Here is a 12,370-nt window from a genome sequence, read left to right on the forward strand (position 1 = left end):
TAGAAAAAAAGATAAAAGATTTAACCGTTTGAGTTGAAACGAAGCGAAATCACGCTGTTCGCATTTCATGTCGAAAAGTGCCAGAGCATTCGTTCGCCCTGTGCAATTGACTGTCTACAGAGAAATAAATCATGTATATCTACTTATAGATAGTAATACCTAACACACACACACATATATATATATTTGTAAGTATAGTCTGGAAAGAAAAATGATAAGAAAAGGGGAAAAAAAATATGTGTTATCGCCTAATGACGTTACCAAATCGATATTTCCTTCTCGTGGAAAATCGAATTCACGAGTTTCAAAGAAAATATCTTAAAATAAATTAAGAAATTAATTTTTTCAATATTATTTTCCAGATTTTTGATTCTCTACATGTTAATCAACGTTCACATTACACAATTATTTAATATAAAACTATGAACAAATATTGGAATTTCTTTTTTTGAAACAAATTTAATTAATGAATCAATCAAAAAATCATTTCTATAAATAATTACTTTTTCGTATATATATATAAAAATAATAAAGAATGTTCGTTCGTTTATTTATTTTCTAATTGTAAGAATATTTCTATCACGTTTAATATGTTTTAATTATAGAGTCATAGAACAATAGAAATGTTGAAACAAAATTTATTCGATCGAGAGTTCAGATCGTCTTTGATAACGGTATATGTTTGCTTCAAGTAAACTAGTACGTGATTGAACAAGAGAGGTTTATCTGAAAATTTGATTTATCCAATCAATAGACGATTCTACATTTACCTAGACTCCTTGCTATTATTGCCAATTATAATTGAATAATATCATTTGAATAGAAATAGAGAGAGAGAGAGAGAGAGAGAATATATAATAATCGATATATTATAATTCACGTTAGAATTTTTAATTTAAGTATCTATACCATTGACCAAAATAAATGTCCAGATATCTTTTAAAAAATTTAAATCATTAAACAAAAATGACGAAGTGTTTCAAAACAATGAATTAACATTAACAACAATAATAACTCGTGACTATAATTTTTCCTTTTATCTCACACCTTTTCCACACACCCCCTACCCCACCACCTGCCCACTCTTTAACAAGCTTCGGAATAGCAACATTTTCAGTGACTTTGAGTAAAGAATACAAAAGTGTCATAAAAGCAAACATTTTCTATGTCCCTTTTGGGAATAAGCTAGGACCCATGAGTTTAACTCGAAGAGTAAAACTTTCTTTTCGTTTTTCCTGTTTCTACTTCTTCTACTTTTCTTTTTTTATCTTCTTCCTCTCGTTCTTTTTGTTGTTTTTTTTTCTCTTTCCTTTCTTTTCTCAACCCGCACTAAAGGAAAACTGTTATTCGAGTGCTCGCACGATGTTTCTTAAACATCATTTCGACGAAACTTTTTGGTTGGTAATACGAAGAATTGAGAGAAGAAATATTGTGCGAACATAAGTGGTGTAGAATATAAAAATATAAGATAAAAAAAGAAGAAGTGGTGGTGGTAAAAATATAAAAAGGAAAAAATAAAATGGAAAATGGATATCAGAGATGTATTCGTGAACGAGTTAAAAAAGAACAAAGTAAAAGCATCAAGTTTGAAATATTGGAAAAATTGTTAAACGATGATGAAGAAAGACCATCGACGTGAACTTTGGAAAAATTCAAAGAAAAAAAAAATGGAAGTGAATACGATTAAATCCTGACCGAGTATTTTTTTTTTTTTTTTTTTTTTTTTTTTTTTTTGATAAAATTAACATACGTACGTAATATTCAAAGTTAAAAGCTTTTACTAATTTCTGACCCTAGCGGATGGGATATATATCAGTGTAAAGGAGTTTAATGAAAAATTTTCTTCAAATTGACCGCTCGTTCCATCAGAAATACATTTTTACTTTGCTTCCCTTTTTTGTTTTTTTTTTTTTTTTTTTTTTACGAGATTTACTCGTTAATATCAAAATATAATCTGTGTGCGTTCTTTGTACAAAATCGGGTCCATTCAAATATTCATTAATATTTTTATATTAAGTATCCTTTTTATAAAAAAAAAGAAAAAAAAAAAAAAGAAACAGAAACAACTTACAAAGCTTTGATCTTTTTCAGAACTGAAATGGATAAATTCATTTATTAACCCTTAACTAAGGGATATTTTATTTTTTATTTTTAATATGATTACGCTTTGATAATACTTTATCCTCGTCGATAAAGATTTCATTTGCAAAACTATATACATGAATACATTTTATAGATTATATACTATATACTTATATAAATACTTTAATTTAATTTAAAAAGAAAAAAAAAACCAACCAAATAATTAATACTCTTTATACCTAACACAAAAATTAAAATCCAAGTTAGACGTTTACGAACAAATATCAAGTTCAAAATATAAATTCGTTCAATTATCAAATATTTAATCTTTTGAGTACTATGAACGCATATATGCGTTTGATAAAACTTGATACGCGTGTTGTTTATCAATACGCGAATGTAAAATAATGTAATATTTTTCTTGTATCTTGTCAGATGAAATGAATAATATTGTGAGAAAGAAAAATTGTAATTATTAAAAATAGAATATAATTTATTAATAATTATAAATTCATCACATTAATAATAAATTATTATCATTCGTAAAAAACACTTCAATTAAAAGTATTCAACACTCAAAGGGTTAAAAAGTTTAACAAATATTGTTACGACTTTCCAGCGACGAATATATATATATATATAATACATATATATATATATATATATACATGGGTGCCAGTTTTGAGAGAAAAGCAATCTTCGTAATATAGCTTTGATATTGGACTGTAAAATCCCAACCGTTAGTAGTATACCTGACTACGAAATGGTATGAAAGCACTGCGAAATGTGTTATAGTTGGCTGAGGGAGAGATCTCACCCTCTTTCTCCCTTTTTATCCCCCTTCCCCCATTCTCTCTCTCTCTCTCTTTTTCCTGGAGTAATACGAATGTGAAGAGAAAGCTGTTAGAGCAGTTACCTCGTCGTCGTCACAGAAACAATCGTGATCGTACTAGAGGGTGCAAAATATACTTGCTTTTAATAAAGACTTTTCCAACCCTCCTCTCTCTCTCTCTTTCTCTCTCTCTCTTTTTCAGCTACGATTATGATTCAATTTTTGGCATTTTCTTTCCTTTCCTTTTTTACATTTTATCCAAAATTTTACTTCCCTCGTATACCGAGCTGTGATGTCTCTTATTCTTACTCCCTCGTTTGGAAACTATTTTTAATTTATTTATTAAAGAAACAATTCTTCTCTATGGGGGATTTAAGGAAAAATTCTGAAAATAGTCAAACGTAAAACGACGAATATATTTTTTTCATTCATAATTATTTGTATATATATACGCGTTAATAAATATTCTAAATGCAAATTTGCAAGAATTCATCGTTGAAGTTTACATTTAATGATTTTTACAAAGAGAGAGAGAGAGAGAGAGAATTCAACTACAGATAAGAAAACATTTCATTATTATTGCCGGACAAATGTCATAATTCTTGGCAATAATTCATCCAACGGTCGATGATTATCTGCGAAGCGAAATGCACTTTAGCAAATGTTATCTATAACTTACTGTACTTAATCGTCAGTTGACATTGATTAAGCCATTTCATGGCCCATTCTCTTTGAACACAAACATTTGTCATAATCGAGTTACGAGATATTATAACGTTTCAATTTCCATTTGTGTTAAACTCTCGTTGCATTTTCTATGAAATAATTATTTACACAAAAAAAGAAACAAATTAAAGCTATTATTTATTCGATCAGTATTTTAAATAATAATAATAATAATAATAATAATAATAATAATAATAATAATAATAATAAATATAAATATTTATAATAAAGATAAAATTTTTGTTCATATACTAGCAACACCAATCATTTATTTTGTAGCACATCATTTTGACGTTTGCTATACTTCGCGAATGTGCTAACACGAATATAAAAATTGCATTTAAAATTTTGTCCCATTTGATCGTTTCATCGAAAAAATGCTGACCAAATAAATAAATAAATAAATAAATAAAAGAGAAAAATCGTGAAAGTTCCAACACGAATATAAAAATTGCATTTAAAATTTAATCCCATCTCAACGTTCCAGTTAATAAAAGTAGGTATGTGCGTCGTGGTGGGAGGATTGATATTTTTTTTTGTATCCTTCCTTTTTCCTCGCGATAAGGATATTATTCCTTCCGCGTGTAGTCCCTGAAATCGTTCGTAGAATCGTTCGTAACTGTGTGCCCAATTTATTCGCAAAGATGATCTGGATACGAAGCACGATTCGTGTATGTCGCTTCGTTGAATATCGAGGCGCACAACAGAACCAGCACCAGCACCAGTACCAGCACCAGCATCCGTTGATACGTCACAACTTCTTATTGGCACGTGCCTGATGGTGACCAACTAAAATTCTATCCTCGTTCCAACCACCTATCTATTTCTTCTCCCTTTTCTTTTCCTTTTTTTCCTTTTTTTTTTTTTTTTTTTTTTTTTTTTTTTTTTCTATCAAAGATGTTATTTTTTTCTTCGAATCATTTTCTCATAATTTACGAGTTCACTATTGGAAATATACTTTGGCTATTGGTCATCGATTATTATTATCTATACTATATATGCAATAGTTAATAATATTAGTTTAAGAAATTGAATGCTGATAATTTTGATTTGAAAGATGAATACTTTGAAGATTTATTAAAAGATATTTCTTATTAGATGCGATACTGCGATATTCACGTTTGTTATTCTAGGAAACTTAAACAAAAAAAGCCTATATTATTATTTATTTATTTATTTATTTTGTAATACTTCAGGAACTAATGCTGATTAAACAACAGACTCTCCTTTGTAACCGAACGCTTACGAAAGGGTTGCCATAGTCAGAGTCAAGTTCCGATGATTGGAGTACAGAAAATGGTACTCGGTTTGTTTAGTTTGGGTCAGTTGGTTCCACGTCATATTTCAAGTGCATAGAAAATATCACGTTGGTCAAGTTAGATTAATAAAATAAAATAAAATACATTTTCGATACAAATAAGTTAATCATTTAATTTCTTGTTTCCATCTGCGAGAATACAAGTCCGATATGCTGTTGTAAAATGAAACGAAATTGTTTTAAATAATGATGAATAAAAACTATTGAAAAAAGTGACCAATATTTAACAATTGTAACGTTGATACTTCTACAATAGTTTGATTATTTCCGTCTGACAAATCTTAAACAAATTCCCTTATATTCTAGGTTGGAAAATAATTGTTTGTCGAGTTATAAAAATCACTCTGCAAAGGTTCATAAAATGGCAATATATATATTATATATATTATATATTTATATTTTTATATTTTATATATAAATTATATGTGCATAAAGATTAAAAATGATCGATGCATCGAAAGTAAACCAGGAAATATCATTTGATTTGTTTCTTTTCTTTATCGTTTTGTTTTTGTTTAAACCGTTATATTTTTATGTTAAAATGATCTTTCAGAGATCACGAAAAACTCGATTTCACGTCGACACGTACGACGAAAATCGTTGACACGAGATTTTTCGAGAAGAGAAATAATAGTGACAGTAGTGGGATTTTATCCAATGACATTTTTACGAGTATGAATGCATTTGCTTATTCATGCTATCAAATTTTCAAACGTTTCGAAAGAACATATTTTAAATTTAAAGAATACGAGAATACGAGCTCTTCTTTCTTTCTTTCCTTATTTCTTCTTATTCTTTTATTATTTGAAGAAATACGTTTTAAACTTAGAAAATATTTACAAACATCTCTCTCGTCGTTCAAGATTTTTCTTTTCTAATTTCCTACAACTATTTCTCTTCGTACACTTTTTTGTCCCTTTTGTTTTATTTAAAAACTTACACAAAAATTTCTTCCTTTCGAATTGTTTTTTCTTTTGAAACGGTTATGGGAAACACACAGGTTGAATACGAATTTCGATTTACTCATCGTTTAAAGAAAAATAACAAAAATAACGATTCCGAATATATTTCTCAATACATTGACGAGATAAATACTCGTTAAAATTCAACATTGAACTTGAATAATGAAACGTTTCTGTGAAAACTTGCAGTTTAAATAAATCAAGAGGATAAGAGAGAGAGAGAGAGAGAGAGAGAGAGAGAGAGAGAGAGTATATAGTGTGGTACGTGGTGCACTGAAAAAATGTTACGATTTGTTCGAATAAAAGAAAATGATGAAAGGAAAAGGGTGCCGTATGCTTTTTGGGAAAGTATTTTTGTTAGAGTACGTGTGTCTGTCAGACAAGGTGGATGTTTAAACGAAGTAGCGATCGATAAAGTTTATATTTCGGTACGTTTTCGTTTAACACTAAAAAATACACCTATCAGCAGGTAAGGTCAAATGATCGTGTATTGCAATTTGGAAAAAGGAAATGATGTAAAAATGCATAAAAAGTTACATTACAGTAAAAATACATTCGTTATTAATTTCTAAATAAAATGAAATATTTTTACGTTGAATAATTCAATTGGATTATCTAAATCTCATTTTTTATATTAAATAAATTATATATAAAAATATATTATATTATATATTGTTCTTTAAATATTAAAATTTATTACATTCTATATTGTATGATTAAACCAAACTGAAAAAATGATTAAATTAATTAATAATTAATTTTGAAAAAAGGGTTTATTACTCGAGCATGTTGCAACGTTTGTAAATAAAAATTCGTTCGTTCTACAAAAAAAGAATTCACATAAGTGGATGATGAGCGTTCGCCGACAAATTCTTCCATTGTTTCGAAGCACGTATCTATTTTACTGAAGTTGAGATCAGCGAGAAAAAAATAGTTCAACTTCAAAAGCGTTTCCTTTTTACGGCAGAATTCTCCCTTAGCCCTTAGCACTTCTCAAGAGTTACATTCTTTTTTTTTCAACATAGTTTTCTTTTATTTCCCATCCCTTAACTCGCACAATTTCTACCCCAACACTTACACGATAATAGAAATTTTGTTTGTTCGTCTATACACACACACACACATACACATAATAGCGTATTTTACAACTGAAAATGTATTTGCAATAACAATCGATCCTATCGCTATAAAACAATTTTGGTAAAATCGATTTATTGTTAACAATATTACAATATTGTAACATAATGTTCCTTTGATAAAATAAAATTCGCGAAATGTCATTACTATGGATGTATGGGGAGGTCAGTTAAATTAAAATCCCATCAAAATTTCAAAGTAATATTCAACGATATAGAAAATGGTCAAAGAATGTACTTTTGTTTTCGAGAGACCACCCCTGTGGGGGTGTTATATATATTATTATATAGAATTATTTTTGAATTATCGCATATAGGTACGGGTTACGTTAAAATTATTATTTTAAAATCAAATTATTATTTTAAAATTCAATTAAAAATATCTCTATGCTGCTGATGTATAATTTTGTCGAAAATAGAAGAAAGAAAAAATCGAATAAATCGGATGGTCATCAAAACGTAGACGAAAAACGTTCGAATTAAATTAAATATTAATATATATATGCAGCGTGTCTTAATTCGAACAGGAATGATTTTCATGAGGATTATTTTTTCGTTTAAAGAAAATCGATGATGAATCGTTGATGGATAAATCATAATACTCGTTATAAATCTCATTAATGCAAGATATTGTATTGCAATTTCATACACACAGTGTTTTATTTTCACATTCGTGGAAAATGTATTTGCCAAAGTTGGAATTCAATATCTGTTAGACGTATTTTATAATATCACAAAACGATATGATATAATAATAATATATTATGCGTGTGTTAAATAATACTTAGAAAAATGTATTTTTTCGTTAAAATATATACGTATTCTCATTTTACATACATTTAAAATAATACAAATAATTGATATCTCTTTCAGAATAAAAAAGTTGTCATTTAAATGGAGAAATATTTGGTTGGTTGGTTGTATTATAATGCACGCACACACACACACACACGGTATAGAAAAGAAATATTTTTGATTAATAATTGGTTACTTTCTATCTATATATGGATCAATATTAATTCAATTTCAACACACATGATACCAATATAACTGACCTATAGAAAATTCCTTGAAATCGTCAGGACTGTGCCACTTGTACTTTGGGATAGGTCGAGATATATACTTTTTCTCTCGTTATACTTAAAGGGGAACAATCGATTTATCTTTTCAACCATACTAACTTTACCTAAGAAGAAGAAGAAGAAGAAGAAGAAAAATCGTAAAAGTTTCGATGGATTGTTATCTTGAAAAATTTGCATTTTTCCTTTAACTTTTTTCTTTTTTTTTTTTTTTACGTGCATTTATTAATGCACATATCACTTATCGGAGATAAATAATTTGATAAAGAGATATAAAATATAAAATATTATAACACACACCACGCGATTGTCTAGATATAATTGTTTTTCTTAAATTTTAACAATTTTTTCGACTATTCCATGGTATCTGTAAGTATAGAAAAATTGTTAAAAAACATTATAAAGTAATTAATATATAAATCTCAAAGGGAATTATAAACGGTTAATAAATCTGATGAACAATTTATTTTGAACTAGTTGTACGTTTCGTCCCTTACTGGGGACTTCGTCAGCAACTTGATCAGTATATGATTACTTGTGATAAGATAAGGTGTTTTAGGATTAAATTGTATTGTAATATGTTAAGTTTTATTGAAATGTATGACTCTGTAAAAAAGATAATATGTATTGACACGTGAACTGTAAATGATCAAGTTGCTGATGAAGTCCCCAGTAAGAGACGAAACGTACAACTAGTTGAAAATAAATTGTTCATCAGATTTATTAACCGTCTATAATTCCCTTTGAGACTTATATATTAATATATTTTTTGGACAAGAATATTGATAATTAAAATTATAAAGTAATTAGTTTCTGTATATTAAGTGGATAGAAGGTACCAAGGAGAGATGGGAATAAGGATATGATATTAATTAGGGATTTAAAAGAAACTAATTATCATTATAATGTTTATGGTAAGCGGTCTTTGGCTGTGTTTTACTTGCAATGGAATATATAACATACATAAAATATGTTAAACATTATACTGAAAGTAAAACACCATTGCCCGGGTCTAACCACGAGGAGGTAACCGCTTCTGAAGACCCGGGATGTGCATCCTGAAGATGTTCACATCCAAATTAAATTGAAAGGAATTAAGATTATCAAACCAAGAACAATTTTAAGGAACATCACTCTTAATATTAACAGAAAACTAATTGAAAAAAGTAACACATCAAATAAAAATATATTAAAATTATTTTTTATTCAAGGTATGTTAAACAATCTGAAATATAAAGAAAGTTTATTAGAGTATTAAAATAATTGTTAATTAATCGATAGAAATGTCTATGATTGTTAAAAAGCTCAGAATATATGTGCTGTCAACCATCTTCCTCGAAATGCACCTTGAGACTGGCACTTTCTCTTCTATGAAAATACTTTTATTGAGAATTGTTTATATGATTTTTCCGAACGTTGCGCATGTGTATAAAGTGAATAATTAATTTAATGAATAAAATTTAAGATTCCAACGCTCTTATTTTTACCATCTTTACATTTTTATGTAATTGTCTTTTATGAAAGTACTTTTATTAATAATATATTGTTTATATGACTTACCGAACGTTGTGTATTTTTATAAAGGGAATAATCCATTTGACCAATAAAATTAAAAATTAAAACGTTCTGATTTTAGCATTTTATTTTCTATTTTTATTTAATTATTTTAATAACGCTACCGTTAACGTTTTGAAATATTTCTTCGAAACGTCGAGGGACGCGTCGAAACAAGAAGTCAATAATTCGTAATAGAAAGAAAAGTAAATTGAAATATATGAATATCTGGGTATAACTCAGTATAGTAGGAAAGATGACCGAAGTAGGAAAAGATAAATCGTCTTTGACGGAAATCCTTAGCGAATAAATCGAAGTGAAAAGAAGGAGGAAAGAAAGATAGCGTAGAAAATAGCAAGAAGAGGAAGAGGAGGAGGAGGAGGAGGAGGAGGAGGTGGAAGAGGGGAAAAGTCGTCCCACTTTGGAGTTTTACGAGAATTTTGCATTCTAGCGAGAAGAAATTGCTCGTATATTGCATGGGTTTCAACACTAAACCCTATCACGCTCGGTCAAATTACTGAGTTCTGTAATTTGCGAAAATGTAGTAATTTGTAGAAATCATATATTTTCTACAAAATGTATTCACAAATCAATGTAGAAATGCATAATATGTGCATTATTCATTTCCACGTAAAAAGATGATATATTATTCGCTAACTAATTAGTTAAAATTTCATTCTATGTTATATAAATATATATATTATATTATATTATTCTATATTAAAGATATATAATTGTATATTTTTTAAATAAACGATATTATATATAGAGATAAGTATACATAAAGTGTCGCGTAAATTAACTGTTGAAAAGTCACATATTTAATTCAAAGGGATGCAATTTAAAAAAAATTAAAGGCTAAGAAAAATTCACGACGACTATTAATTACTACTTGGAATAAATGAAAAGAGTATAAGGGAGTATCATCATGCAGTAAAGAGAGAAGAAAATAAGATTGAAAAAATAAACTGAAATAAATGATATCTGAAAAAGTTTCGAATAAAATGGTTATAATTAAGAGAAGAGAATTTATTCTTGAAATGTGTTGAATACTTATATAAACTGTCTGAACATTATATATATTTTATATTTTGTATCTTTTTCAATTATGAACGAAGCTAAATATAAAAAGAAAAAAAAGGTGGAAAGTGGGAGGAAGGGGGCGAGGGGGCGAGGGGGAAGGAACAGTTAAAAGAATCAGGTTTATCAGAGAAAAGATAAAGAAAACAAGTCTGTCTACATGGAAATCAGCTTTCTCACTGGCAAACGGTCGATCACGAACGGAAGCTTTTTCCTAGCTAGTTCGAGAACGATAACGCCTTTATTTCCCTTCCTATCCCTTCCCTTCCCTACCCTTCCCAACCCTCCTACATTTTTCCCCGAGAACCTAAGAAATTGCTTCGTTTTATTGGCTATGATCCGGTCGAACCTGGGAAATGTTGTTTACGCTACTGCCAACGAAGATCTTGTTTCTTTCGACGTATATTCAACTATTATATATACACAGGTTTTTTACAATCCTACACACGTTTAATAAAACCCCTAAACTTATTTCTTATTGACAATGAGAATAGAATTATTGTTTTGTAACGTTTAACAATTTTTTTCTTTGCTTTCTTCATTATTTCTTTTTACAACATTTTTGTTCCCACCCTCCACCCCCGGATAGAATTTTCTTTAATAGTTAACTTAAATATCATTCGCAAAAGGGATGAAATATTTAAATATTTTTTTTTTCCTTTTTTTAATCATTTTATCGTTCATTCACGTCGAAAACAGTAGACAAATTTAAACCGCTTTTCGAATTCGTTACGAATTTCGAAAAGCTTTGACGGACACACGTCCGTTTTGGTAGAGTACGCATGGTTAAATTACAAGCTCGTTCGCGATATATATTCGTTTCGTCAACGTCAATATTGACGTTCTTTGATCTGTACCTTTTTCAAGCTTGCCTTTCAATACCAAAGATTTAAAAATACGTAAGAGTAAAAATGTTCAAGATTTTGTTCTATTACCATCTGCCATTTTATTATTATATTATATCTTTCAAATATATGATTACAATGGATGAAATTATTTTTCAAAATTATAATTATCATTCGCATATTTAATAAATAATATCAAATAAATGAATACGAATGTAACAATCATTATTTTCTTTTTCAATTGATAATACTCATAATGAATAAAAAAAAACAAATGCTATTTTAATTGTATAAGAAAATTATTGAAGCTTCAATCTTTTAAATGAATTTGTTTTAGGAATTGTGATAAACAACAAAATGAATGTAATATCGGTTTGCAGGTGTAATATATTGTGAATATTTATCTTCTTAAGATGATAATCTTCCGTCAAAGATTTGTTACATTAGCGTATGATGCTATTTATCATACGCCTATTACTCACGATTTGAAACTCAATGACACCGTACGTACGATCATCGATTTAGACCAGTATCATAGGACATATTTCATAAACGTTTATGTCGTTGACAGATAATTATTATCACTATAACCGACCAAGCGAAGCGAGACAATGCTCTTGGCATTTCCCACGTCATTGCTTCGAAAATAAAATTCGATTCGAATTTAACACAATAGAGAAAAGAAAAGCCCTTTTTTTTTACATCATTTAGTTCGTTCCAATTTCTTTTTTTTTTTTTTTTTTTTTTTTTTTTTTT

The 12,370-nt window shown here is 28.4% G+C and overlaps 1 protein-coding gene across 3 annotated transcripts in view; it reads left to right on the plus strand.

Annotated features, from left to right (window-relative positions):
* The window catches only part of LOC106789553 (probable G-protein coupled receptor CG31760), a 110,220-nt gene that overhangs the window by 39,365 nt on the left and 58,485 nt on the right, over positions 1-12,370 (plus strand). The window lies entirely within an intron of this gene.

Source organism: Polistes canadensis, unplaced genomic scaffold, assembly GCF_001313835.1.
Source record: "Polistes canadensis isolate GaletaPanama2010 unplaced genomic scaffold, ASM131383v1 scaffold_189, whole genome shotgun sequence".
NCBI lineage: Eukaryota > Metazoa > Arthropoda > Insecta > Hymenoptera > Vespidae > Polistes > Polistes canadensis.